The sequence below is a fragment of the Scatophagus argus genome, chromosome 7 (genome assembly GCF_020382885.2).
Source record: "Scatophagus argus isolate fScaArg1 chromosome 7, fScaArg1.pri, whole genome shotgun sequence".
In the NCBI taxonomy this organism is placed as follows: Eukaryota; Metazoa; Chordata; class Actinopteri; family Scatophagidae; genus Scatophagus; species Scatophagus argus.
Genome location: NC_058499.1, coordinates 7,775,701 through 7,802,984, shown reverse-complemented (window position 1 = coordinate 7,802,984; position 27,284 = coordinate 7,775,701). Strand labels below are relative to the sequence as shown.

General features: G+C 43.2%; 1 protein-coding gene across 17 annotated transcripts in view; it reads left to right on the top strand.

Annotated features, from left to right (window-relative positions):
- Positions 1-27,284, top strand: part of LOC124061592 (neuronal cell adhesion molecule-like) — a 68,298-nt gene that overhangs the window by 12,466 nt on the left and 28,548 nt on the right. For all 17 annotated transcript variants that reach the window (XM_046393568.1, XM_046393576.1, XM_046393584.1 and 14 more), the window contains exon 2: positions 16,042-16,135. The gene's annotated coding sequence lies outside the window, so the exon portion shown is untranslated. The remainder of the gene's footprint in view (positions 1-16,041; positions 16,136-27,284) is intronic.

The window sequence follows — 27,284 nt, the reverse complement described above, 5'->3', positions numbered from 1 at the left end:
GGCAGGAAACTTGCAGTTTGAGTGTTCCCACTTCCCAACCCCAAATTATTTAAAGCTGTAAAAATATAATTTTTAGTGGACTATCCGTGCCAACAGTCCCCCTGACTTGAGGTCTGCTGCAGCTTGTTGCAGCCATGGCAGGTGTCCTCTGGATGAGGACCCTGATCTTTTGAGACCTCTTGCTCGGAAAGTCAACAAATCAAGAACTGAGAGGTGAAGTGAAAACAGCTTGACTACAGAGGCTTAAAAAAGCCCTGCAGTGAAATGTTTAGCTTCCTTTGTGTGACTAGAACCTGTCTTCTCTTGTCTTGCTGTTTGTTTTCGGTGAGTTTAAGAGGTTCCCCTTGTTCTGTGTTTTCTGCTCTCAGGGCTTGTTGCGTGATGTAAGCCAACCTTTACCCTTTTAAAAAACAACTAAAACAATGTTGAACCAGCACTGCTGTTTGGATTTACTGGTAGTCCGTCAGCAGGGCTCTTAGTCACTAATTGAGCACTCAAGCAGAGAGAGAGAGAGAGACCTTGAAAGGCCAGAGGTACCCGACCAGACTGGCTGGTTGGTCAGTCACTCTTCAGAGTCAGACTCTTCCCCACCCCAGACTTGAGTTCAGGCCTTACAAGGACTCACTGGAGGCAGACACCACTCAGACATCCTCCTGAAGCTAAGCTCTTCTTGGCCCCCCCAGCACCACTCGGAGAGCTTATCCTCCCTGACAAGAGCTCTCCGAGGTCTCTAGACCTCAACTGGTCATCAATCATGTCAAGGACACATCTCTATCATGTTAAGAGCCTGGAGGAATAAGAGCAGCACCACACACATAAAAGCCCAGAAAGGAACACGTTTAAGTACATTAGAGCAACTCTACTCCTGCTTCAGGCGAAGGATGTCACTATGGGAAATAAGGAAGTAACTGTGAGTGTATAAACCAATTGTATAGTTTGATTTCTGCCTGTGTAGCGGATTGATAGCCCTGCAGCTGGGCAAATGTGTAGCTGAATTCACTGAGAAAACAGTGCTGTTGGCTGTACTTAAAAATGTTTGAGCAGATCTTTTTTCTTTTTCTTTTTTTAAGTCAAAATAGTGACCGGACACCAAAGTCTGCAGTCCACCACTTTGATCCAGACTGAAATATCTCAACAGCAAATGAGTGGATTGCAGTAAAGGTTTGTGCAGATATTCATGGTCCCCAGAGGATGAAGGATTCTGACTCTGATGATGCTCTGACACGTCATCTAGTTTCTACCTGAATTTTTACAGTACATTTCCATCACACTTTCTGACATGAAGAAAAATCCAGTTCCACTCTGTATGCCACACAGCATCTTTGAGAAGACTTTTCTTGCAAACCAATTTGTTATTTTTCTGTCCAGTCTGTCTATAAAAGACATCTGGTGTGGATAATTAAGATGGACAATGCTTTTAAGCGTCCTTTCGATACATTCAGCTCATAACAAAGCCCCTGCAGCCACTCCAGTCAGAAAATTAGAAAATTGTGATGTATTCACTCAAAAGAATTCCATCACTGTTCATTTTATTCCCCTGTCCACGCTGTCATCAAGTTATTTCAGCTGTGTGCATCTGTCCCATTTTGTTACATCTTTTCCCCGAAGAGTACAAGGTTTCTTGTCACAACTGCAACAGCATTAGTTTTGCTTATCAAAAATGAAGCTGAGGGAACACAGACCACGGGGACTACCATACATTCAGTGATAGTTGTGTGAAATCCTGCTAGGTTTTGAACAACTGAGCTTGTAGCGCAGATACTACAGAAATCATACGACTGAGAAAACCCAGGACCCAGTGCCAATAAGTGACAAGGCTGTTGTCTCCAGCAAATCATGTAAAGGCTTTTTCTTGCAGCTTCTTTTTCTCCTTATCGTCACAGCCAGTTTCTCTGACGCTGTGCATTCAGGGAGAGCTTGTCTGTCTGCGTCGTTTTGTCACTAATTTATTCATTTAAGCAGTGGCAGCCACATTCAAAGACAATGGCACACCAGCTCTGAGTTGAATTAACCTCAATAATTATGCAGATTTGGGGAAAGAAAAGACCAATTGTTACACACTCTTCAAAATTCCTGCCCCCTCCTGTGCTTGACATCCAAGTGAATAAATTATCAGAAAATGTTTAAACTTCCCTCCTCAGGATCCACTTGGAGTAACTGAACACTGCACTGTTTGTGTAATAATACTTGCAGATTGCAGCCTCCAAGGTCAACTAGTCCTGTTTACATTTGCATTACTGATCATTTTCACGTGGTCCTCAGCCTAATGGCAGCCAGTGTAAGTGCGCTGTGCCACGGCAGCAGTGCAGGGGATCCATTTTCTCAAAACATTTTAAAGGAATCCTCTTTAAGCGTTTCCAATAAAGACCTTGCTCAAAGTGCTAATGGCGCGTTTGATCAATACGTGAGCTTTTCCACTGTAAATAGCAAAGTTTGTCGAACACTTTTAAAAGGAGAGATTAGAATCCATTAAGTGTTTATCTGAATTCGAGGGCCGTTTGAGTTGTAATGCATGGATGTTGCATGTTGTGTTTTGAGTTTTTGTTGTATTTGACTCTGTATTCTCACCGTAAATGATCATTTAGTTTATTTCTGTATCATTGCAAACATTGTGGCCCGTCCTGCTTGGGATTACAAGACATTGTTGAGAATATATTTAACAGCAACGTTTATTCAGAATCAAAAGAAAAACCGCAACTATGGCACATTCAATGCATCTGTTTAATTTCAGGTATCATATAAAATGTGAAATAAATTATACAAAAGACAGTAAAAAGAAATGGCACAATTTAACATTTTTATCCCAAACGTCTAACAGCGTGACATGTTGTACAGCTTTTAACACGATACACGTATTCAGTTTTGGTTCGCTTCGTTTGTCATTTGTCTCAGTCTTATTTACTCTCAGCAAACACATTTTCTCTCCACTCTCAAATGTTGACCTTTTCATTATTAAAAATACCAAGCCCATGGAGGTTGAACAAAGTTCTTCTTTTGACCATCACCAGCTGAATAAATGTCTTTTTAGTCAGCCTACATCCTTTCATATCAGGTAATCAGTAACTGAGCTACATATTCTTCTGTTGAACCTCACAGGGTTCTCATCTCGTATACCCTGCTTTATACTTTCACCTATTCTTGGCTTTGTACTAACATAAATTAAATATATTAGGTGTTGAACGGGCACTTTGAAAACACAAGCTTTTGACAAATTTTGATTTGCATTTTTCACTAACTGCTAATTACAATAAATGTTAGTATTAGTAATACTCAAAGAGAACAAATCAAAACCAAAAACTGAACAGATGCTTCAATAACAACACCTGGCCGCATCTAATCACACAGCTGAGATATAATGAGGTATTGGATGGCTGCGGAAAAACAACAGACTAAACCAACAATAACAGAAGCCCATTTGCATCCTGAAACTCTGCAGCTAAAACAACTGCTGCTGTAATTGTGCCCGATGTACAGCTCAGCGGAGCACATGAAAGCCTCTCTCCAGCAGCGTGCCCGGTACTCAACCTGTCTCAGATGAAGTGTGATGATGGAGCTCGAGAACAGGAAGCCCAGAGATGTTGTTTTCATTCCAGCGTTTCTAAGAATAGGACAGCTTAATTCCAAAAAACAAAAACAAAACTCTCCTCGCTGTCCCTGTTTACACAGCTCATAATTGGTTTAATAACCGAGGTAATTTGTGGTGTAATACTGCAGGATCCATCAATGGCACTCGTGTTAGCCTCTAACCACACTTATTTCCTGTTTTTCTCTGTGTTTGTGACCACTGTCTCCTTCAAAAGCGGTTGCTCAAAGACAACTCGTGTTGAGTGTGTGTATGCGTGTGTGTTTTTGCATCTATTGATGTGTGTTTGGGGATACATGTATGACTGAATTATTGATGCAGTGTAAATCCAATCTGCCTCATGGCAGGTGTGACGTGTGCTGTTTGCTGTACGCGTGTGTGTGTTTTTGCACGTTGTTGGAGAGGAGGAAGAAGCCGTGCTATAATTAAAAGGCAGCACGGTCTGCAGTCCTTCCCACACAGATTCAGCTATAGGCACACAGGCAAAAGGCTCAGGGTAATTTGCATACACACATGACCATCAGAGTTCAAACACACACACACACACACACACACATGTCCACCGACGCTGTGGGGAAAACTGAGTATCTCTCCTCCTCACTCTTCCCTCCCTTCTCCTTCCCTTCTGTCTCAGTTCTTTTGCCTCCCTCCTTCCCTCACCCTCTGTCTCTCTCTTGCTCTTTGTACTCGTTTCTCTCTCCCTCACGCAAACTTCACAATGTGCCAAACTCGAGCTGCAGCACTCTGTTATTGTGCAGCATGCAGACAAGCTGCTTGCAGCCGACCAGTGATATCATCCCATTGTCCCTGTGCTGTCACCTGCACCATGGAGCATGGAGTCTGGGAAGAGAGGTGGAGGGAGAAGGGAGGAGAAGAAAAGAGGCAGAGGGTGAACGAGGGAGAGGAGTCTTGTGAGGGATGAAGGACTGTGTGGTCTTCCTCCACTGGGTCAGTCAGAAACAGTAACCTCGGCTCATCTGGTTGGGGCAAACAACAGCAAAGACGTTTGTGTAAATTCTCAGAGTGATCAGGACCTTTGTCCCCCCCCTTTTTATGAACCAGGCTTATATTAGAGACAGATTTTATTTCCCCCACTTAATTTGCATATGTTGTTTTTCCTTTCTGCGCACATCATGTAATTGCAATTTTAGGATCGTGTACATTAAAAGCCTTTTAGCGTCTCCAACGGCGTAACCCTGTGCCTTCACTTGCATTTAATATTGCACAGCCAAAGGAAATATTAAGTTTCCTTGACAGAAGCTTAAAGGAATAATAAGATGACTTTTTAGGAAGTACACTAGTATATTAAAAAGTATATTATGTGGAATTTACATCATGAAACCATTATACAGCTAATTTGTTGCCCCTCCCTGTTTTCTGTCCTGTTCTCCCTTATTTGAGAACTTACAGTACACACCTATAGACGCGCGCGCACACACACACAAATGCACAGGGGATGCATGTTTCAGTACTTGTATGCCAAACATACACACAACCTCACACTTGTGGACATGCAAACATTTGCGGATTCATGTTGTGTCCACACACTCCTTCCTTCCCACAAACACTCACACATATACCCATGTATATATACTGTATATATTGTTCAGTCCACAGGCACACACACACACACACACACATACAGCAGGTAACTAGCCATCACCTCCACACCTTCACTGGCCTTCACTCCTGCTCCTCTAATTTGTACCTGTCTTTGGCAAACCTTCTTTCTCTCCTGTATTTCACATCGCTCTCTTTCCTTCCCCCTGAATTTTTATCTCAGCACCTGCAGCAACATAGTGTGTGTGTGTGTGTGTGTTAGTGTGTGTAGGTGTACGCAACCGTCTGCTGTAGACAGGCTGATTAAACCCTTCAGCGCTGTGCGGTGTCTCCTTAACCACTAGGTCACAGCACCTCAACGCCACGTCACTGACACTCCCACCCCGGCGGCTGTCTGTGGCTCATTTCACACATATTAAAGTTATTTATTTCTGTAGGACAGTATTTGTATTGAAGGAGTGAGCAGAACTTGTTCATTTTGCTCAGTCTTTGTTGTTATGCTATCGACTCATTGAGTGCAATATGGATTTCACATCAGAGCAGGAGTAGGAGGCGGAAGACTTGTCAGTTTTTGGACTCACTAAAAAGCCCATAACTGTTTTTGCTTTGTGCTTTTTGGGGGGGAAACAAAAGTACTGAGCATGAAGCATTTGCTGTGTTTCAGGTTTATTAAAGAGTCTCTCCAGGCTTTGCCTTTGCAATGCTTTTGAAAGCAGTGCAGGCGGTTGTGTGTTTGAGTTGACGCCGTTATTATGTGTGTCCGCTCGTCCAGTTCACTGCAGGTTTATATAGATGCAGTCCCATGTCCAAAGGATACGCAGACATTTATTGGTCTGCACACCTGTCGATAGTCATTCCTCGTTAGTTTTTTTTAACCTATAGTAGGTAGTCTTGAGCGAATGTTAGCGTGGTAACAGCTAAGATGGTGAACACTGTGCAAAACATCAACATGATCACATTATGTTTGTTAGCAACGCTGACGTCATCATTTCGATCAAAAGCATCAAGTGCGTACAAAGCTGCTGGTATGGCTGTTGACTCACTGTCTTGTTTTGCTCTGACAGGCCACTTCTCTTAGGCTGTTTGTGTTTGTGTGGATACACACACGTATTCATATGGTCTCGGGAGGCTGAGGAGACAGGTGGCGTGAGAGCTGGACGCACAGCGTGGGTGAGGATGAAGAAGATCACTCCCCTCCTGCTGCCACAAACATGCACTTTAAAGATGGCTTCTGGAGACACTGGGCTCCCTCAGCTGTTGTTGTGGTTCTCTAACGAAACTCCTGAAAACTAATGTAAATCTGCAATGACAGTCCAACAGTTAAAACTGAAAGAGTTAACATTTTAGCACAGCTAAATGAAACTGACGTCCTTTCATCCGGCCATGGCTGATGTGTAATGTGTCCGTGGGCCAGGTTGTTTGTGCAGTAATGAACAGCCTGGATGACGCACCCTGTGCCGCATCGATCTCGCACTCTCACACAGACGGTGGATGGAAATTGGTCCTGGTGGGGAGGCAAAGGAGGTGCACACATGCCTGCACCTTCTGTGGACACATATGGATGCAGGGATCAGCACACATGTACATACTGAGAGAAAGAGAGGGTACGTCAGTGTGTGTGTGCGTGTTTCTCAGTGTAGGTTTATTGACTCCTGCGGATGCTCACTGCTCACTGGGCCGAGGATGATCTTCTTATTGGTGACAGTATGGAGCATATAGAGGAGGAGGAGGAGGAGGACCTGCTCGGGGGGCCTTTCTCTATGCTGTAGATACCCTTTGGATCTCTTCCACCTCCCCGCATGTTCTTGGTTGGTGCTCTCTGCAGTTGGAGCCCCATACACACACTGTACCAAACCGGGCTGTGGTGCTTCCTCCCTGCTTCATTACCACATGAATGGATGCCATATTGCCATGTACTGTATGGCTATTGTTGGCAAGTCAGTCAGAGTCATTGGCTCGTACATGGTGAGCTAACAATAGCAAGGGAAAGAAGCAGTAATGGTGGCACATATCCTTAGAGCGAAATTTTGATTTATTGCACCCGGGGCCTAATTTTTTGTGAAGTTGTGGCCATTATATTTTATTACTTCTGGTACTCATGTAATAAACCAATGTAATTGACAAGCAGTATGTTTGAACAAAGGCTGATGGTCAGATGACCAAACAGGGTACAAGCAAGACAGATTATCCAAATCACTTCAGAGTCAACAACCAAAATGAGAACGCTGGAAATATTAGCGATAATCCTTCAGGGTAGCAGTGCAAGATGGCAAACAAGTGAGCAGCAGACATACAAACAAACCTAAAGAAACCTCTGGAGATGCTGACAAGCCTTCAATTAAAGTCTCAAGTGTCATAAGGTTGTAATGACTGTTCTATAATTTGAAATTTGACAAAATTAATTTGAAATTGTGTTGGTATGAGTTCAGTGACACTTTCTGTAGCTTTTTCTGGGACTTTCTTTTTCCTTTTGCTGTGGTATCACAAGTATCGTTTTCTTATACTAGTATTGTATCACTTTAAACAAACTATGCAATGCAACATGAAATCGTACCCAGCCACAGCCATATTTAACATTCTCCAACGGTGAGTTTTCAGTTTGATGTGGCCGCGGTACCGCACACGTTGCATTTAACGATTCTTTTGTTTGGCTCTTGTGTAACTTGAGGACTGGAGTCGCTAACTCGAGTCCTCATTGCTTGGACAGTCCAACAAAACACATGCAGATATCAAATGGGTTGGAATGCTGTCCTGGAAAGGAAGACTATTTTTATTAGCAACTCATTAGGACATTACTTTCTAAAATCCAGGATTTTAAGATTATTTCATGAACAGCTCAAAGATTGAGCTTCACGTCTGCTTTAATTTTCTCTTACAAATAATCAGCAGAAACAGGGTTGAGATGGTGAAAAGTTTAAGGAAAGAAAAAAGGAGACTAGTGCTGCTCTGGCTTCTGTTAAGTTGGACTTTTGTGTGTTTTGAATTGTCAGAAAGGAATTGTCAGTTAAAAAGAAATACGATACGCGACACCACAGGTCCTTAACCTCAGGGATGGTCTGCTGCCTGTGTGTGGTAAATCTCTCCTATTCTACACTTTCTTTGTGTTTTTACTGCGCTCTCGCTGCCTCTCTCTCTCCCTCTGTCCTTTTCTTTTTTCCCTCCATCATCCTCTCTGTTGTCTGTGAGCATGTTAACACTCCAGCCCTGTCAGTGAGCCTCATGGCACCATGGAAACCAGTCACACCATTCTTCACCAGTGTGTCTTTGTGCGTGTGTGTTTATAGCAGAGGCTGCCTGTACGTGTGTGTGTGTGTGTGTGTTGATGGGGCGGGATTGGGGTCTTGTTTGGTTTCAAAAAGCTGAGGAGAGGTCGCGGCCGTCCCTATGGGCCTCTTGCTGTAATTCATGTAAATTCCCTTAAAACCCCAACCGCTTTGTTTTCCTCATTGTCCCCGGAGCTGAGTCAGATTCCCGTATCATCAATGCTGCTCGATAAAATAATATATATATATGTTTTTTTTCCTTGGATGTGAAATGCCTTCAACTGGCTCCTTTGATAGTTAATCAGATACCACAAGTTATTTTGATAGTCCTGCTATGTGATACCCCTGACAACAGACTGTTATTGTGTTTTAATAAGTTCAGCCAGAGTTAACAAGGCTAAGATTTGTCAGGACATACTGAAGTGACTGCCAGAGGACAGAGCTGTGCTGGCTGATCATTGAAAATTACGGTACTTGTAGAAATGTGTTGGGTGCAAACTTAAGAAGATTAAATTATCTGCACTTGTCTTTTTATTCTTACACTGACAGCAGTGAAGTATTTTCACAAGTTCCCCCCGCCCCTTAGCACCACCACCACCCTGCTTCGATAGCCTTGTGAACCCAGTCCCTTGTTCTCTTCTTGAGCCAATCATATTTCACTCCCATTCACATCTCTGAATAGCAAATTCAAAAAGGAGCCCTCACCATGAACACCCACTGATTGACAAATGCGCACACACACACACACACACACACACACACATGCAGATAGCGTGCAGCTCTAGTTAGGAGGGCTTGGTCTAGACCGCAGCATGAACTTTGTTCTGTTGAAAGTTGCCATTGAAATATGCAGTTCCTATTGAAATATTGTTATTCTATTGGTGTCGTGACAAAGAGCAGGGAGGGCGCCGGTCCTATCTCAGTGTGAGTCTGAAGGAGCAATGGGCCGGTGGGGATCGCCCAGTGTCTCTGTTCAACAGAGTCAGTGTGCAGAAATAATGCCCATTAGACTTGGTCAATCACGCCTCTCGCTCAATGAAATATGGCCCTTTCACTCATTTCATACCATAATCCATACACCTCGCCGCTATCCATCATCTCTCTGAAAGATGTCGCCCGCTCTGAATGCTTTCATTTATGATACACTTTTTAAATTAAGGGCTTCACATGCGGTGACGTTGGATGCTGAGAAAGCTGTGACGGCGCTGAGTTATGTTTACACACAAACCGACTGAAGCTGTTCATTAGTGAATTAAGGTAGAATTTCAGTGCAGAGGTTTCAGGTCTCTTGACCGCCAACGAAGCTGTGACAGACTTTAGGCTGATGGTTTCATCATGCTAAGTGGGCGGAAATTATATACTCGCAGGAGCGTGCAGCGGTGACCATGTTGTGAGGCCACTGAGCGTGTCCCACTGGTGCAGACAGGATTCATATGTCTTTGTAGGATTATTAAGTCGTTGTTTCCAAACCTGCAAGGAACGCTGGTGGAAACAGTTGGGCAGTGATCGAAGAAGTAAACCTTTGCTTTAAGGGGTCCTGTGGCACTTTTTTGTAAACAAATGAAAGCAAAGATCACATTGAACACACTGAACATTACTTTCCTTCCTCATAAAACATTTTCAGAGCCTTTTTTTTAAGTATTTCAAATCCAACATTTAATTAATTCCATGTTTACTTCCTTGTCTGCCTTTCCTGGCATGTAGCCACATGTTGATCAGTAGAATATTCTGAAAGCATTGGCAGAAATGTGGATCATATTGTGTGTCACAGCTCCATAGAGCTTACGGGAAAAACTAAAGGGACTTTAAGTTAAATTATGCAAAGAATAATCCGTTTTAAGTAAATTTGATGCATTTAAAATCCTTCTCAAGTAAAACTACACATGCAGTGAAAATGTCACCAGTGATTGATCACTGCTGCTTACGCTGCGTTGTGTACTCGGGTACCTCAGAATCGTACCAAAGTACAGTACATGACGAAATGCACTTAGTTCCCCTCTGCCACTGCAATTGAGAGGGAACTAAATGTAAAAAAAACAAACAAAACAAAACGTTTTTTGTATACTGGAGTCTAAATCATTGTTGAGTTTGATGGACAATGTGCTTTGAGGCTGATTATGTTACGTTTTCTGTGCTTTTGTAGTGAGAGAGGCATTATTTAGGGCCGGGCCCAGAGAATAGTGACTCTTTCAAAGGGGTAGCTCCTACCATTGTTGTCCTCTGCAACCATAGCTAACGGATGTCAAAAGACCTTTTTCGCATCTATTCTTTTAAAATGGGTTGCAATAACACCGGTGAGGAGTTGGCAATAAATAAGCTTCCCCTGACTGAGTCAACTAGATTGGATTGCACAGGGACATCTGTTGAGTGTAGGTGAGCACTTTCTCTGACTTCTCACTGCATGGGAAAGGAAGTCCTTAGGATGTGCCTTCAGGCTTTTTCCTTTCATTCGCTTAGCTTTGCTGGTTTTTCTCCACCTCCACCCTCTATTGAACACCTAGAAAGCTGCGCTGTCTTGAGCACAATCAGTGCAGCTGACAGTTATTTTAGTGTACGCTGGGCGGCATTTAATTTAACATGCAATCATGGTGTCAGTTTTGCATTTATGCTTTGCCGAATTCATATCGCACAAGTTACGCTCTGTCATCTCCTCATCTTGCAGACAGTTGTGTCTGATACAAAACTTGAGTCGAGCATTTAATGCGCTTGTGCAAATTTGTTTGTTAAACCCACTCGGTAACTTTGTGGATTGCGGTGGCGGTTCATGTGATACCAGGAAATGTTTAACCCCTATTGTAGAGAGACAAAAGGTTGTTTTAATCCCACTGTGAGAGGGGAGGGAGGGTCAGGGGAGGGACGTGGGAGGAGGGGAAGAGGGGTTGTGGGTGTGTCGGGGGGGATGAATTTGTGAGGGATTCGGCTCGGCTCTCTGTACTGTCACTCAGTCACGGCAGACACATTGAGGAATACACACAGCCTCTGGGATTATGACAACTGAATTATGCTTCCACACAGTGGATGAACATGCTGAGGGGACTTTTCTCTTATTGACACATACAGAGATAAAAGGTGATGTATTCTCTCTGTTGTTAAGGGGTATTTTATGTCATGTTGTGCAGAGAGTGCAGCTTGTGATGCTCTTGACAACCTGCAGGTGACTGTGAGTCCACAGTCCAGCCCCTTGGATGATTCTACTGAATGAATTAACTGATCAGATGATTTAAACAGTTTTGTTTGTCAGTTTTATAAGAATACTAAATGCTGAATTGTGCAGTCCTTTCAAAATTGAGATATTGCTGTATTTCTTCTATCATTTCTATCATTGTAAATTAAATATTTTGGGGTTTTGGACTGTCATACAAAACATATGAGCATTACTTTCTGCTTTAAGGACTTATGAGGGTCATTTTTCATTGCTTCAGTGTTTTTCTCTGTTGATCATAGACCAGATGATAGATCAATGACTTGTGTGGTTGTCAGTGGAATATCTGGGACTGTTGACTGGACGAAACGAAGCATGTCAAGGTGTTTGCTTGTTAGGGAGCAGTTTTTGTTTAACTTTTTTCTTTTAAAATTTTATGAATGAAACAATGGATGGAACAATTTGCACATTAATCAGTAAGGAACAGAATCATCAGTTGCAACCCAAAATGTCTAATAAACAGGAAATCTGGTTGTTCTTGTCTTATAACAGCAGCCTGTGAGGTTTTTCTTGCAGTGTGTTAAAATTTCTTGGAACATTTTTTTCCTCAGTGAGACTTCCTGAAGAGATTGTTTCCTCTGACAGCCAGCTATGTTGTTAACATTTTTCATGGGTAGTTTGCACTTGCATATCAACACATCATCTTTTCACTCTGCTGTTTATTCTGCTGAATCTCAGCTTGTCTTCAGTGTAATGGCATGAGATCACGTGTGTCTGTGCGAGCTGTGTCCACTAATGTAAATTCATCATAGGGGAAGACTGTTTTTCAGGCTCTAATTATTTCTCTCCTCTCTGGCGGTAATGATGCTTCAGAGCCGTATCGTCTACAGCCGCACTGCCTCTCATTAGGCAAGAGTCTAAAATTAAACCTACAAGGCCGCTACACTGGTGCTGAGCCCCTCTTCTCAGTCAGAGGACACACACACACACACACACACACACACACAAGCACACACATTGAAACAACTAAGCCTAGAGGAGAAAATCAACAGACTCTCATTAGCGAGTCGTGTGACACCTCGCTACCTGATATTATCGGCAGTGAGCTTGTTCAACCTGTGGACATTTTTGTGACAAATGGAAACATACAGTGAGAGGGAAAGTTTTTTTTCTCTTGCAATTGATATAAAATGTTTTAACGCTCGGTGGTTTTGAGGTCACCTAAATTTGTGTTTCCTGAGTCTTTAAAGCAGCATTGCTGTCAAGTGAGACTGCTGTAGTCAAATGAAACAAGCAGCGTTAATTTATCCACGTGTTAAAGCACCACCAGTCACCACTGGCTGATGTTTGGCAGCAGGTAGTGTACATTTATTGGAACCTTCTGTGCTGCTGAAAATGACTCTGATGCCAGTCGTTAGAATGAAGCTGTGGGCTATAAAATCAAAACAGTGAATCGAAAGACACCAGAAACTGTCAGTAGAGCTGAGAGGAAGTACAGTAATGTGATAATTCTCTGACCTGATCCGTTGTTAATATAAAAATATGTCTTTCAGAAGCTTTTACTATCAGGATGATTTAAAACACATTTCCTTTATGTATTTGCTGTCACCTCTGGCCATTTCTCCTCGTTGTAAAAGCAATCTGTATTCATGAAAGATTCAGCTGTCTGCTTTGTCTGTCAGCACTCATGACACGAGAGCTATCCCCGAGGTACTGAGGGCACCGCTCGTCTCTTGCTGTGTGGTGTTTTGTAGTCCTGCTCGCTGCCCACCGTCGGCATCCGATCTGTTGGCTATTTTCAGTCTCGGCTCTCCGTCCACCTTCCTATCACCATGGCAGCGGGGCTGGACTGGATTCAGCTCAACTGTGTGATGTCTAAGGGCAGAGGTGGGGTGGCGGGATGGCTGGCTCGATGTCACGGGGGGGTGGGGGGGCGCACCGCTTTTGATGGGATCAGGCTTCAGCTCGTTCAAACAGGATGTGGAAAGGTCATTTTGTTGTTGTGCTTTGTTCACAGATCTCAGCTGTAATCAGCTGTTTCACTGCTGTCTTGCTGGTTCTGTAAGGTTGGACTGTAAGAGTTTAACAAGATGGTAGCTGAACTGTTGTTCTGTGATATGGTGTTAGCAATAATACACTGTGATGCTGTGCGTGAACAGCATCCGTGTCAGTGTCAGGGTCCTGTGAGAAGACCACTTTTTCTGGAGGAATGTTATAATAGGTTTTCTGAATCTTTGAATTGCGGTTCATTTGTAGAATGTAATGCAGAATTGAATCATTTGCAGTGAGGCAAAATGGTGCTTTTGAGAGAAAACAGAATTAACGTAAACTTGGGGTTCACAATTGTACTTGTGTGGTGGTGCAGAAAGCAGTGTTCATATTTAACCGAGTGGAAACGGCAGCGACTCTCAATGGGGCCTCTAAATTCTTATTTGGAGCAGCAGACTGAAGTCGATAAGCCTTTGCTAGAAGTAAATTGGATTGCCTTCTGCAATCATTTTACCCATTGATTCCAAAAGGTGTGTCTGTGTTGACTGTGACAGTGTCTGAGGAGAGGACGGGATGGGGCATGAAATAAAGAAGGGATGAACCGAATAGGAAGGTAAGAGAAGGAATAAATATGATGTCGGAGCCTTTTCTGGCCGGTCAACACATGTTAACATCCCACACCTTCACAGCAAAGAAATGTGAAATCACATGACATGTCAAATTGTGTGAGACATACACTATATGGACAGAAGTATTGGGACAAACCTCTTTATGATTGAATTCAGGTGTGCTATGAGACTGGTTTGGGCTCGGCCCCTGACTTCCAGTGAAATTAAATCTTAATGCTTCATCACACCAAGACATTTTGGACATTTTGGCTATGCTTCCAACTTTGTGGCAACAGTTTGGGGAAGGCCCGTTTCTATTCCAGCATGACTGTGTCCCAGTGCATAAAGCAAAGCTCCATAAAGACATGGTTGGATGAGTTGGCTGGCCCACACAGAGCCTTGACCTCAACCCCATCCAACACCTTTGGGATGAACTGAAACAGAAATTGTGAGCCAGGCCTTTTGGTCCAACATCATTGCCTGACCTCACAAATGTTGGTGTAATGGCCAGGTGTACCAAAACATTTGTTCATATAGCGTGTAGGAGGTTTCTGACAGGCAAAAAAAGAGGAAGAGGAGATGAAGGCAGAGATTTGAATGGACAGAGAATGTCAACAGAGCAGGTGATTGAAGATTAAAGAAAAGGACATCATACTGTGTTTACGTCACAAAGTTTCATGGACAGAGAAAGAAGCTGTCATGTGAAATAACTTGACATGTCCTGAAAGTAAAGACGAACATCTATAGATCATTTACCACAGCTTTCATGGTAATATGAAAAAGCAAAAATGACAGTAGAAGGGGGAGGAAAGCCTCCCTCGGCAAACGACTCCATGTTTAGATTCTCTTAAGCAGAGCTAGGAGTGATGACGTCCTGTTCTCACTGAAGAACGCAAGGGGGGAGGACAGGGGAGGGGAGGGGAGGATTGAGCTGGAAAGCAAAGGAGGGCAGAAACGAGAAGAGAGGAAGTAAAGGAGGACAGGAGAAGTTGAGGTGAAGGACGCTCTGTTGTACGTTGTACATATAACACGCTTATACAGACGTCTGTATATCAGCCTATAAAACCATCTCCATATTTTGTGACTCCACCTGATCTCCTCACCCTGAAGATCAAAAACTCTCTTGTGAAGAAAAGTTAGAAATGACGAGGTAACATGGGAGGGGGTGGGTGAGGAGAGAAAAGGAAAATTTAGACAGAACTGAACAGAGGAAGAAGACGAAGAGCAGATGATGTGAGAAGGAAGGGTTTAAGAGCGAAGGGGAAAGAAGGAGAATAGAGAAGAAGAGATCGGGGAGCTGAGACAAGACAAGACGAGATGAGGGGAGGAGATGTGTCTCTCCTCCCTCTCTCAGCCACAGGCTTCTCTGTCTCTCACTTTGGATTACACACTCCTGCCTCTGAAAATCCGTGTTCGCACTTTGGTTTACTCAGCTTGGATGTTTGCTTTCTTTTCGCCACCGAAACTTCTCACAGTCGGGAGTGTTTTAAGTGACGTTACAAAGACCTGACACGCTCACGGATGATTTTGCACGAAAAATAAAAAATAAACGCACTCTTCCTTCACATGAGTGTTTGATGAGCAGAAGAGATTTCATGTAGGAACACCCCGGTGTGTAATCTGTGGTGTGACAGTGACAGGGCAGGAGATGTCCAGCATGAAAAGGATTTTAGCGGATTATGATAAAACCAAACATGGAGTAGCAGGCCCGTTATGAGGTCAAATGGATGTTGGAAAATATGCAAACTGTCGCCGTGTGAAACCTTATGAAAAACAAAAAGTTGGTTCAAGATTTTTTTCTCTCTGGTTGGTTTTATGTTCTGGTTGTTTTCTATGAGAGGGGAGAAGGGAAATCTAAATTATATGTACTGAAATTCTTCATGTTTGTTTAACCAGGTTGAAGAAAACCACAGAAGAAGAAGAAGAAGAAGAAAAAGCAGACGAGCAAGCAGCGAGGAGGAGGAGGAGAGAGGGGATTCTTGTTTCTCTGGTGAGTCGGAAACATTTTTGTCAGGCTTTGAATCCATTTACCCGACTTTTTTTTCCCTCATCGCATCATTTCCACCAACGTCGCCATTTTCCAAAACAGCGTGAACTTCCACCCTTTCAGAATCAAACATTCTCGTTCTTCCTCTCCTGTAGGATGTGACACACACACAGATGTCAGACTGTTTGCCATGCCTGGCATGAGTCTCCAGTCCAAATATCTTCATCTACGATACTGCCAGTGTGTGCACATATTAATATTAACACTCTCTGTGGAGCTCCGAAGTCCCTAAACGACTACCCGACCTTTCCATTGCGACGACTCTTTTCTCTTTCGGTCTCAGTTGTGATGCCTGCTCTTTTATTCTAGGTGTAAAGCAAAGGTCAGCGCTTGCTTGACTGGCGTTTGTCCAGCGGCAAAGTGTGTTTTTGTGTCAGTATCCATTTTGGCAGCGCCGTTTGGCAGCAAACACACACAAAAACAACCCCTGTGTGTCTACTGTCCAACTGTCTGTTTGATGCATATGGTTGTCAAGGTAGCACACCCTCTTGTTCTCGCCCACTGCTGTGACAGTGGGCGTCAAGACTTGGAAATCACAACACAGCACTCAGAGCCCAAATCGTGCCTCTCATTATGTATCGTAATGGAGCACACGGAGGTAGAAATGTTCTCTAATGGCAGTTGCACAATTAAGAGCTAAAGCATCTCCCTGAAGGTCCCTGAGTGTGCATTAGAGCCCAGAGAATTAACTCATGCAGGGGTTTTTGAAAACGACCCTCGGTAACCTTTGGCCCATCCTCTCGTTCGGCGGTGAAAGTGTGTCTGATGCAGCGGGGAGTTGAACTAATGCTCTGTGGAGTGGAGGCGACACGTTGTGAAGTGTGTCCACCACCCAGCTGAGTGTGAAGGAAGGATCCCACCTCAGCCAGAGTTGAGAGTTAAGGGACTCTGACGGCTGGGAGCTCATCTGCTGCTCTGCTGTTGGTGCTACGCTTGCTTGATTTCTTTTTTTTTTTGGCGATGGGTGGGCTTTTGCTCTCTCTCGGTTTATCTATTTGCATTTCTGTGTCAATATTTTGCTTTGGCTCTGTTGCCTCTGCCTGTCTGTCAGCCTGTTTGTCTCTGAATCTCATTCAGTATTTTTGTTTCTCTCTTGTCACCGCGTTGTGGCAGTTGTTGTTGTTGTGAAGGTGCGCTGCAGGTCAGCTCGGAGGCTGAGTCCGCAGTTTTCAATGGCCGAGTCGTAGAGGGCCACATTTTGGGAGTGCAGACTGAATTGGCAGCTTGAAACACGGTGAGGCGTGAAGCGTCTATTGTGAGCAGCAGCATTCAGGTCCCAGGCCCTTGAATAGAAGGCCGCAGAGGTTTCTGTTTACGTCCATGGTGCTATCTTTCACCGGTTTCTCTCACGTGGCCATCGGGGGAGTGCGGTATTATTGTTTGTGTTTTGTGTGTTTTAATGCCAAGTGGGGGAGGGTGGGAAAATAAATCAGGGTTCACCCAATCAGAGCTTTGCCTCTTCTTCTATTACACTGTTAATGCCACTCGAGTGTGGCTTTGATGGAAAATCTTTGAGTCAGAATTACATAATCCACTGTTTTCATGTACAGTGCAGTCAGAAAGTATTTATCAATTGATGTGTTTTCCATTCGGCTCTACACCATCGCAGCGCATTTGAAAAGAAAGCGTGGCCACAAGGATAAAATACTGATTCTCGGTTTTAGAGGCATTTGATTGTGTTTGTATCCCTTTTCAGTAAATGTTGCATAATGACTTGAGGGTGCAATAAAGAACCAGTTGAAGTTCTTATGGAGTTTTAAGGCCTGACTATTGCCTGTCCAAGTCAGTCACCTGAGGGCCAACTCATCATGTGTTTCACTTGCTGAAGACCAGACTGAAGGCAAAAAGCCCCCGAAACAAGCGACAAGTGCAGATGGCTGCAGTACAGGCCTGGCAGACCGACACCAGGGAAGATGCCAACCGTCCACTGATGTCTCTGGTCTGAAGAATCCAGCCAGTCATTTTCTGTAAAGGATTTGCCGCCAAATATTCAATCTGATGGGATATTTTAAAGATATTTTGAAATGGCAGTATATGGCATAGAGGAAAACGATTTATTAAAAGGTTCAGGATCACACCAGTATTTCTGCAGAGGTGGTCAGTGTTTACAATGGAGAGTTTGTGCAGTCATTTAAATTTGTGGCATCTGTTTGAATATGCGGTTTGTTTGAGTATGTATGATCATCTGACATCTCACATTTCCTATGCTGTTTGACTTTCTTTTCGTCAGATCTCCTCAGTTAACTGGTGAGTACAGTGTTGAAATGTTTAATATTATGTTTAAATTGGGAGGCTACAAGTAAAAGATATAATTTCTGTAAAAACACCTTCAAACTCAACCTTAAAATCAGCATTGACTTCATAGTCATTGTTTAACTTTAAATCCAGTGTGCCAGAATACTCTGTCTTTATACTTTCTGACTGCACTGTGCAGACTAAACCATGTAGTTAGTTTTGAATGGACTGGACTGTGACCCCCTGACTCGCAAATAACCTCCTTTCCATAAATTCCAGCGTACACTAACAGGGTTGTCTTTTACTATGAGCTGAAGCCTCCTCACATGTGGTTTGAAAGCGGTGATATTACGCAGCAGCAGTTCTGAGATCAGACGAGCTGCAGATGAGTTGAGGGATCCATAGACGCGCAGAGGGGCCCCTGGGCTGCTCCCAGCACATCGTTTCAGATGAACACGTCGAGATATTTTCTGAGGTGTCTCTCCGATACAAGCCTGACAATTCTCTGACGGTTTTCTGTGTCAACACTCCTGTCTGCGCATGTTATGTTTAAGAGCCATTGTGTGTGAGAAAGAAGCCGTGTGTGGATGCGATTGAGTGGATCGTGTGTGTGTGTGTGTGTGTGTGTGAGAGAGAGAAGCCAAGACGGGGAGCTGCAGGGAGACATAGCTAAAGTGTCAGAAAGAAGGACATGAATAAACAAATAGATGAATAGATGGATACAAAGACAGTGAGGGAGAGAATGAGGCTGAGTGATGTGAAAGAGGTTGGCGAGGCCCCTCCTGAGGGGCTTCTTCTCTCCTCCATCTTCCGGGGTTTTGGAGAAAGGCGGCTTCATGCACAAATGAGTCACAAACTGTTCAGCAGACAGGCCTGCAGAGTCTGAGGGGATGCTGTTCTATATCTGGCTCTGCTGCATCTCCATTTATTTTTCTTTTCTCAGCTCCTCTCACCTTCTCTCACCCGCACAGCCTTCATCGAGGCCTCGTTCTACCTTCGCTTGCACGTTCTCACCTCGCATTTATCTCGTCCAGCCTTGATTTTCCTTACTGACACCGGTTAATTTGTGTTTATAATCTGTTTTTATTTGTTTGCTGTCGATTACAATAACTTAATTCATCTCCCACTGTACAACTAGTTCGAATTTCTATGTTTTAGTCAACAGTTGCAGTAAGCCAGTTTATTTCAATATACTGTAAGATACTTGGGTTTGGGGAAACACACTCACTGGCTTTCTTGCTGACAGATGAGAAGACTGATACCGCTCTCATGTCTGCATGCTAGGTATAAATCTGAAGGCAGCAGCTGGTTAGCTTAGCATGAGGTCAGGAAACAGCTAGCCTGGCCCTGTCAAGTGCCAGCACATGACTCGTTGCTGAGCTTTTTTTTTTTTTTTACAGTTTAGTGTTTTTTGTTTTTGCTTTGTTTTTTGTTGGTTTTTGAGTCAACAAACATAAGCACAGGATAGTGAAAAGACTGGAAGCAGTGGGAGACAGCAGAAAGTCCTCCTGCGCCAGCACCTCAAATACCATGTTTTATATTTGTTTAAAAACATGGTTTATCAGGGAGTCATACACCAGAATTATTTCAAACTGATTCCCCCCACACCCAGTCTTTAGGCTAAGCTAAGCTAATTTCCTCGTCGCTCTCGCTCCGTATATTCTCATGTTACTCTCAGCAGCAAAGTCAGTAAGCCTGCTACCTTATGGAGTTTTCCACTTCTTGTTACCAACATGTTCTTCCTGGCTTAAAATTTCCTCAGGCCACTGGACTGTACACTTGAGCGAAAGAAAAGAAGATGTTCAGACAGAATACGTGACTGGCCTGAGAGGAAAGAGCATGTGGTCTACTCTCCTTTAGTGTTTGTATACCTTTTAGTTAGAGAGATGGGAGAGGAAATGGCTCCACAGTGCTTATGATTCTAACCACATAACTACCTTAATCATCTTTTTTAGCACACCTCCACTGCACATAGCAAATTCTCCCTCTCAAAGTACAGAATTATTATCTCTGTATGATCAAAGGTCTTTGATTCATCTTTTCTCACTTGTTACTCCTCTGTATTGTTCTTCACAGTGTGGATAAATGCCCATGGTCTGTTTAGTCTGATTCTGTGTTTAGATGTAGCTTCAGGACAGAGAAGATTGTCCTCACACCATCATAAGCTGGTGGGGTCCATTTGTTTGGAGGAGCCTCTAAGAAACCAAATGATTTATGTGGCTGTTAGGCATGGGTCCTGGTTCAAGGCCAAGTCTATCTGCTCATCAATATAAACAGCCTGCTCCTGGGCTGCTGCGGCAGAATACAAATGGCTGAATTTAAACGTAACCCCTTGCTCACCTGCATCTCAACCTATTCTAATGAGAAATCTCTCTCTGTACCTGCTGCGAAAGACAGACAGTAAAGGAATGGAGTAAATATGAACCACGAGAGCACACTGCAATAGCAAGCTATAAACAGACTTATGTCTCTGTATTTTTATTGCCTGGTAAATTACATCAAGCCTCTATCGACCAATATGTCATTTTCTGTTCATAAATTTCATTTCTTGAAATTATGCATCTGTGTGCAGTCATGGTTACAGACTGAATATGTATAAAATCCACTTCTTGAATCTTTCTGTCTTCCATATTGAATGGCCCTACCATATTCTGTGTATCAGCTTTAGCAATTAGCAAATTTCAGCCCTGCTCATGAATGGTTGTAACAAAGTTGATTTTCTCGTACGTATGCCGTAAAATGCGTTTATTCATTCTTGATGAGTAGGCAGCCGAGGCTGAGGTGGTTGCAGCAGAGATAGTGTACCCTTATCTGTTATGGTGGTAATTCATTCACCTGTCATGTTTGACCCTGGGGGGCGCAAACACACCGAAACACCTCTGGTGTCCTTTTCCAGAGGCGAGTCAAACACACACAGTTCGACCTCCCAGTGCCAACCCTTCACTTTACCTGCACTGAGGGATAGACACAAACAGAAAAGGCCTCACTCAGCCATTATCCAACACTCAGCGGACACTGCCCATGCATTAGCGACCGGTCTCATCACGCCAAAGACAGACATGTGACAGAGGCTGTTAGCGGAAGCCGGGCGCACTGTTAGTGTTAAATGGGAGCCGTGTTTCCTCTGGAATCACCATTTGACAAACGAGGTCTGATGGAGCAGTTCCTGTCGGAGCCATTATTTCCGATGGGACCAGACAATCTGTAAGGATGGAGAACTGTTTGTCAGACACCCTCTGGGTAGAACACCAAGCCCACTCAAAACACACTCGTACTCTCCAAATGATGGATGTAATAAGTAAAATCTCTGTGCTCTAACACCAGGAAAGGTTTGGTTTTTTTTCCTCCCCAGTTTTCACATCATGTATTCACTACGCTTGCTACAAAGAAAGAGTTTTACAGCACATAGGGGGACTTTCTTTATGAGAAATCCAAATCCAAATTAATACTCATTAGCCAACATTTCAGTCATCCAGACCCATGAGACAGACAGAAACATGTTAATGCTAAGTCTTGGTGAAGCCAACCATCACCATCAGTCAGTCACCACCAGGGGCCTTCTTGTTGTATTCTTTAATTTCACAAAAAACAGTGCTTTTCTTAAAATGGGGTCATCCAATTACTTTCTGACATAAAAACATCTTAAATTTGCTTTAGGGAGATGTTATCTCTCTGCCCGTTGTTTCATTTTTGGTAAAGTATCACAAGTTTCTCAGCCTCAGAACGTAATTAGATCAAATTCCATCAGAAGTCTTTGAATGGGGAAGATTTAAAGTGAAAATTCACAGCACCACTCGTCAGTTGACATACAGTCAGAGGAGTTGAGTCAGGGCTACCTTTGATGAATTGTTCGTTTCCCCCGAGATGTTTGTTGAGTTTAGCATATGAAAACCTGACTCGTGAAATAGAGTGGCCGTAGCTCAAGCCAGTGTAATCAAAGCTCATTCAGACTTGGCTGAAAAAGAGTGTTTGGATCAGTGCAGCTGGCTCACGCATCAGTTTCACATTAAGCAGCATTTCTGTGTGTGTTGTGCTGCAGTTTGGGGAATCTTGTGTCTTATGTGGATTATATTCTTTATGATTCAGGTTTCTTAAAGTGCCACATCAAGTCAGTTCATCAATTAGTGTATAATAGACTAGCAATTTTGATAATACCTGTAGATGAATTGTTTCATCAAGTTATCAGTCAAAAGTATAATATTAGTTGGTTCTGGTTCCAGACTTTTCTCCGTTTCTGTTAAATTGTGATGACAACTATTTGCAGCCTTTTTTCCACAATGAAAAGTTAAATAAGTTTTGGACATGAAAACTATGCTGAACTCCACTGCAATTTTGTTGACGAATGAAACTAAATGATGACGTCCGTCCAGTTTGACAGCTTCTGTTGCTACCACTAAGTATAGACTGTGCTATCGCTGTGTCAAGTGTCATGTCTGAAAAGTGCTGAAGTTATTAGTCAGTCAATTTACTGATCTTTAGAATACAAATCAATAGCAATTTGGCTAATCCATTAATGTTTCCGAATCATTTATCCAGCTTCTCAAAAGCAAAGATTTGTCACTTTTCTCTGTTCTACAGTGTGTTGATTTGTCAGTGAAAAGTAAGACGATAAATACTGTTTTTTTTTTTACTATGGAAACATTCCTAAATTAAATAAAACCACCAATAATCCAAAACCATGACAAAAAGTTAAAAAAAAAATTGTCAACCCATACAAAATGAACAATAATGTGAATTATACATGTATGTATGCAAGCATTCTCCTGACTGGGTAAGAAAAGTAACCTCTGCTGCCTCTGTTTGACCCGTTGCTCTAATATGCAGGATCTAAAAATCTATTTTTAAGAACTTGTTTAGCATTTTGGAAGGGTTAACTCCTGATTGTCTCTTTTATTTAAAAAAAAAAAAAAAAAAAGTGCACGATTTGATTTTCTCACACTTTGAAAGGACCATTGTTTGTGTCCTCTATGTCTGAAATTGGATGGTGAGTCCTTTTAGAGAGCAGTGAAGGGGAAATGATTTGTATTCACCTGCCGTATCTGAATAGAGCTGAGGAGGGGCTGTGTAGGGGGGGCACTACATAGAGCTTCCTTTATGTGATAATGGATCACTCTGACATTCACATACATTGTGATGTGGTGTGTCAGTCAATACTCTAACATGTGGGATGCATGGCAAATTTTAAACAGACGCCTTTACAAAGTTGTCCTGCAGTGACAATAAAATTAACAAATTTATGTCTTGCATGTCTCTTGTGCACCAAACCATCAGGGTGGAATATCAGGAGGATTATTATTATTAACACATGCGACATATGCGTCCGTGTCTTGCAATCATTCACCTCCTGCCAATGAATCCTCTCTCTCATTTTCTTTCCTTCTATTGTTTTTTTTATGTAACTGCACTCTCTTTTATTGGCCCGACTGGGCAACTAGATTCTTCTGTCAGTCGCACAAAAGAGACAAAGTAGAACTGGGGACGGGCAGTAATGAGCAACTCCTCTTACAGTGTTACATATAGGCCGGCCGCGGTGTGGGGAAGCCCTCTGGAGACAATGGAGGGTTTTGAGAAGTTTGGAGCCCTCTGAAGCCCCTCTTTGATTGAGTTTCCTGGCACTGGGCTCCCAGTGTTGGGGCTGATTGTGGCGCGGGAGCTGTGGGATCAGGGAGTGGGGGGTGAGGACCCTCCTCTGCGCTGACCTTTCACAAACACAGGTGGGGTGGAGTGGAAGGGGGTGGTGGAGGAGGAGGAGGAGGAGGGCAACAGGAGAGGTCTATTGTGGTGGTGCTCTGTGAATGTAGAGGTGGCACTCAATAACACTAGACCTCGCTACCCCCTGTCCACCTGCCGAGGATTTTCTCACCGCGACTTTATCACGTGTTCTGGTAAAAAATTGTTCCGGCACACAATAATTTTTTTTTTATTTTTAACACTTTTTTAAATCTAATAGCCAAATTAGCTTTGGACATTGGACATTCATGGTGCTCAGAGGACAAAGCGTGCTTACATTAAGGATCCACCGACTTTAATGTTAGCACCACTAACAGGTTGTCATACTCAAATATCTTGACACCTAAATGTTAAATTGCTGCTAAATGTTAACTTCTTAGCATTGTCATTAGCATAATTGTTTTGCTCACAGTGCAACCACACAGTGTTGTTAGCATGGCTGTAGATTCTTCTCTTGTTTCAACATATTTTTAATGTCTTATTCTTTTGGTGCCTTTTAAAGACACTGCTGGTTTTACAAAAAAAAAAAAAGTCTTTTTCTTTCATCTCTTTCACCTGAAATGCGTCTGAATCCCCTGAATTCCACTATGCTGCTGAGTCTGATTGTGAACACTGAGGACAGACAGGATTGTGCTCAATAAGCCCAGACCTCGCTGCCTCTGTCCACCTGCTACTTTCTCGCCGGCAAATTACATGTTCTGGTAACGCACAGTGGTAACAGATTGTTCCAGCGCACAGTCAGCGTTCACGCTTTGTTATCTGATGTTGTCGACGAATTTTGCTCGGCTGAATGGCACCATACAAAGCGTAGACAGGTCTAAATGACCCATTGCTGCCTGCCTGCTTGCCTGCACTGATCAGCACAATTCAAATTCCAGCAGAAGAGTGTTTATTGTACAGTAGTGCTTTTCCAGAAAGGCCTGGTTGTGTTATCTGTTGACTCTGAGCAATCATATGCAGACGCTGTTTCCCTTTGTTAGCCTGGCTGATAGGAGTTCACTGCTGCCAGTTTTTGTGTGTTCGAGGTGAACATTTCCTTCACTTCCTTTCTCACAGTCTCTATTTTGTCGCACCCCTAAGCTTAAAGTAAACTCCACATATTGGCCCCATCTTGAGAGACCCTTCACATGTGGAGAAAGCCATCCGGTGTGGACACGGTGGCAAACTGAGATTCTAATCATACCTCTTTTGTTGAGCTCGGAGGAGGTTGAGACGTTTTTTATGTCAGAGCAGATGTCAAGCGTACAGTTTCTCTCCAAGGTTACTTATGAGATGACAAATGGGTCGAGGGCCTCTTTGTTCCTTTTCCCCCCCTCCATATGTCTGTGTTTGATGAGATGGTTGACATCTTTTTGTCAACAAGGAGACCTGAGAACAGGAGGGGATTGCCATGGCTACAGAGTGCCCTGCTGGACTGCAGGTTTCTGCTATGCCGAAAAGTGTATGGAGTGTTCCTATTTTTAGCTATGCAACATTCTCCTGCATTTGCCAAACCATGAATCCAATGGATTATATATTGTATAACTGTAATAACAGTATTTGTCTGATTTCACGTACACGTTGGTGTTTCTGTCTGCTGTCTCAAAGGATTTGCTTGTCTTCCCACAGCAGATTGGTTTTATGTTGAATACTTTCTCAAAGCTGTTATGTTTCTGTAACAAAAGTGTATCTTGACATTGTATGCCAAGGATTTTGAGAGTCCCCCCCAGCTATTCAGGAAGCCAGTCAGAATGCATTCCTCCCACTCTCCCGTATTTGCTCAGGATAATGAACCTCTGCTCAGCATATGAATAAGCTCAAGCATAACACACTTTTATGGACGAGCTTCATCCCACACTGACCAATAGACTCTTTGAACACACATAAACTCGGAGGATGCAGATGCAAATGGTGGTGAGCAACTATGAATTGCTGTACGCATATGCATGTTTGGCGACTCTTAAGGAGTAATTGCAGTGTGCGGATTAGCTATCAAATGAAGGTCAAGTTCAGGTCCAAGGTTGCTCGTTGAGCCTGGTGCTGCTTCCCCTCCTGATCTCATTTTAATGAATGCTTTTCGAAAGTGTCTCCACTCGTTTAATTCTCCAGTAATGAGCTACTGTTCGAGTCAGGTGTCAGACAAGTGTACAAATGCATTTTGGGGACTTAACTTTTGCCACCTCGCCATTGCTTCTTTATTAACTTATGATTTATAGCTTTTGCTACATTGTGAGGCTGTGAAAAGATTGAAAGACCTCACAATTTGCCACCAGCAATTATCCAGAAGAGAAAGAGAGGGTCTCGAAAACCCATCCAATCAGAAGAATGCTCTCAGAGGGAGTGCTGCTATAATGTGAGGACGTGACTCACCAACTATATGTCATATTTGACTGGTCTGCAGTGATGAGATGAAGGCAAAACACCTTTCAGTTCCAATCAGGTTGAACAGCCAGAGATTTCCTCCTTAACACAGCCGTCCCATCTAGTTGTGCTGCTTCCATCTGCATGCTAAAGAGGAGCCTCCTCTCAGAAGTGCCGGCGCCGGCAGAGATTAGCATTTGGGCAGAGGGGACAGAGAGCGAATCCCGGGGTGTTTTTGGCATGTACGGGGAGGAAGCTTAGTGAATGCCGATGTGCGGTGCTCTGTGAAAGGAGAAGGACGGGTTACATTAGTAGCAGATGACCATAAGTGTTGGGAGTTGGGAGTTAGCTGGGTTAGACATACTGAAAGCAGAGCAACGCATCCTTAAAGGGCTAACCCAAAGATTTAATATTGCGCTTCCATCAAGATGGGGACTTATCTGAGAAAATGGCCATTAGTAAAAGCCAAAATATCCTGACTTTTATCTTCTAGTACATGTCAAGCACCGGACTCTCCACTTCCACGAACACATCTCAGGTTTTCAGTTAGTTTGCACCACATGCTTCTTGTTGAAAAACATGTAGACTTCAAGCCCAAGCCAAGATTTATGTTTGCAATCAAAACCACTTTAGTTTTTGCATGCAGTATTCACCCAACAAGAGAGGTGGGAGAAGAATATAACTTATTTACAGTGGAGCAGATGAATTTAAGATCCTCTCTTTATTGTCTGGCTTTGTACAGTGCAGATGAAAGGGCTGCAGCGTGTTTTTGAGCCGCAAGATCTCC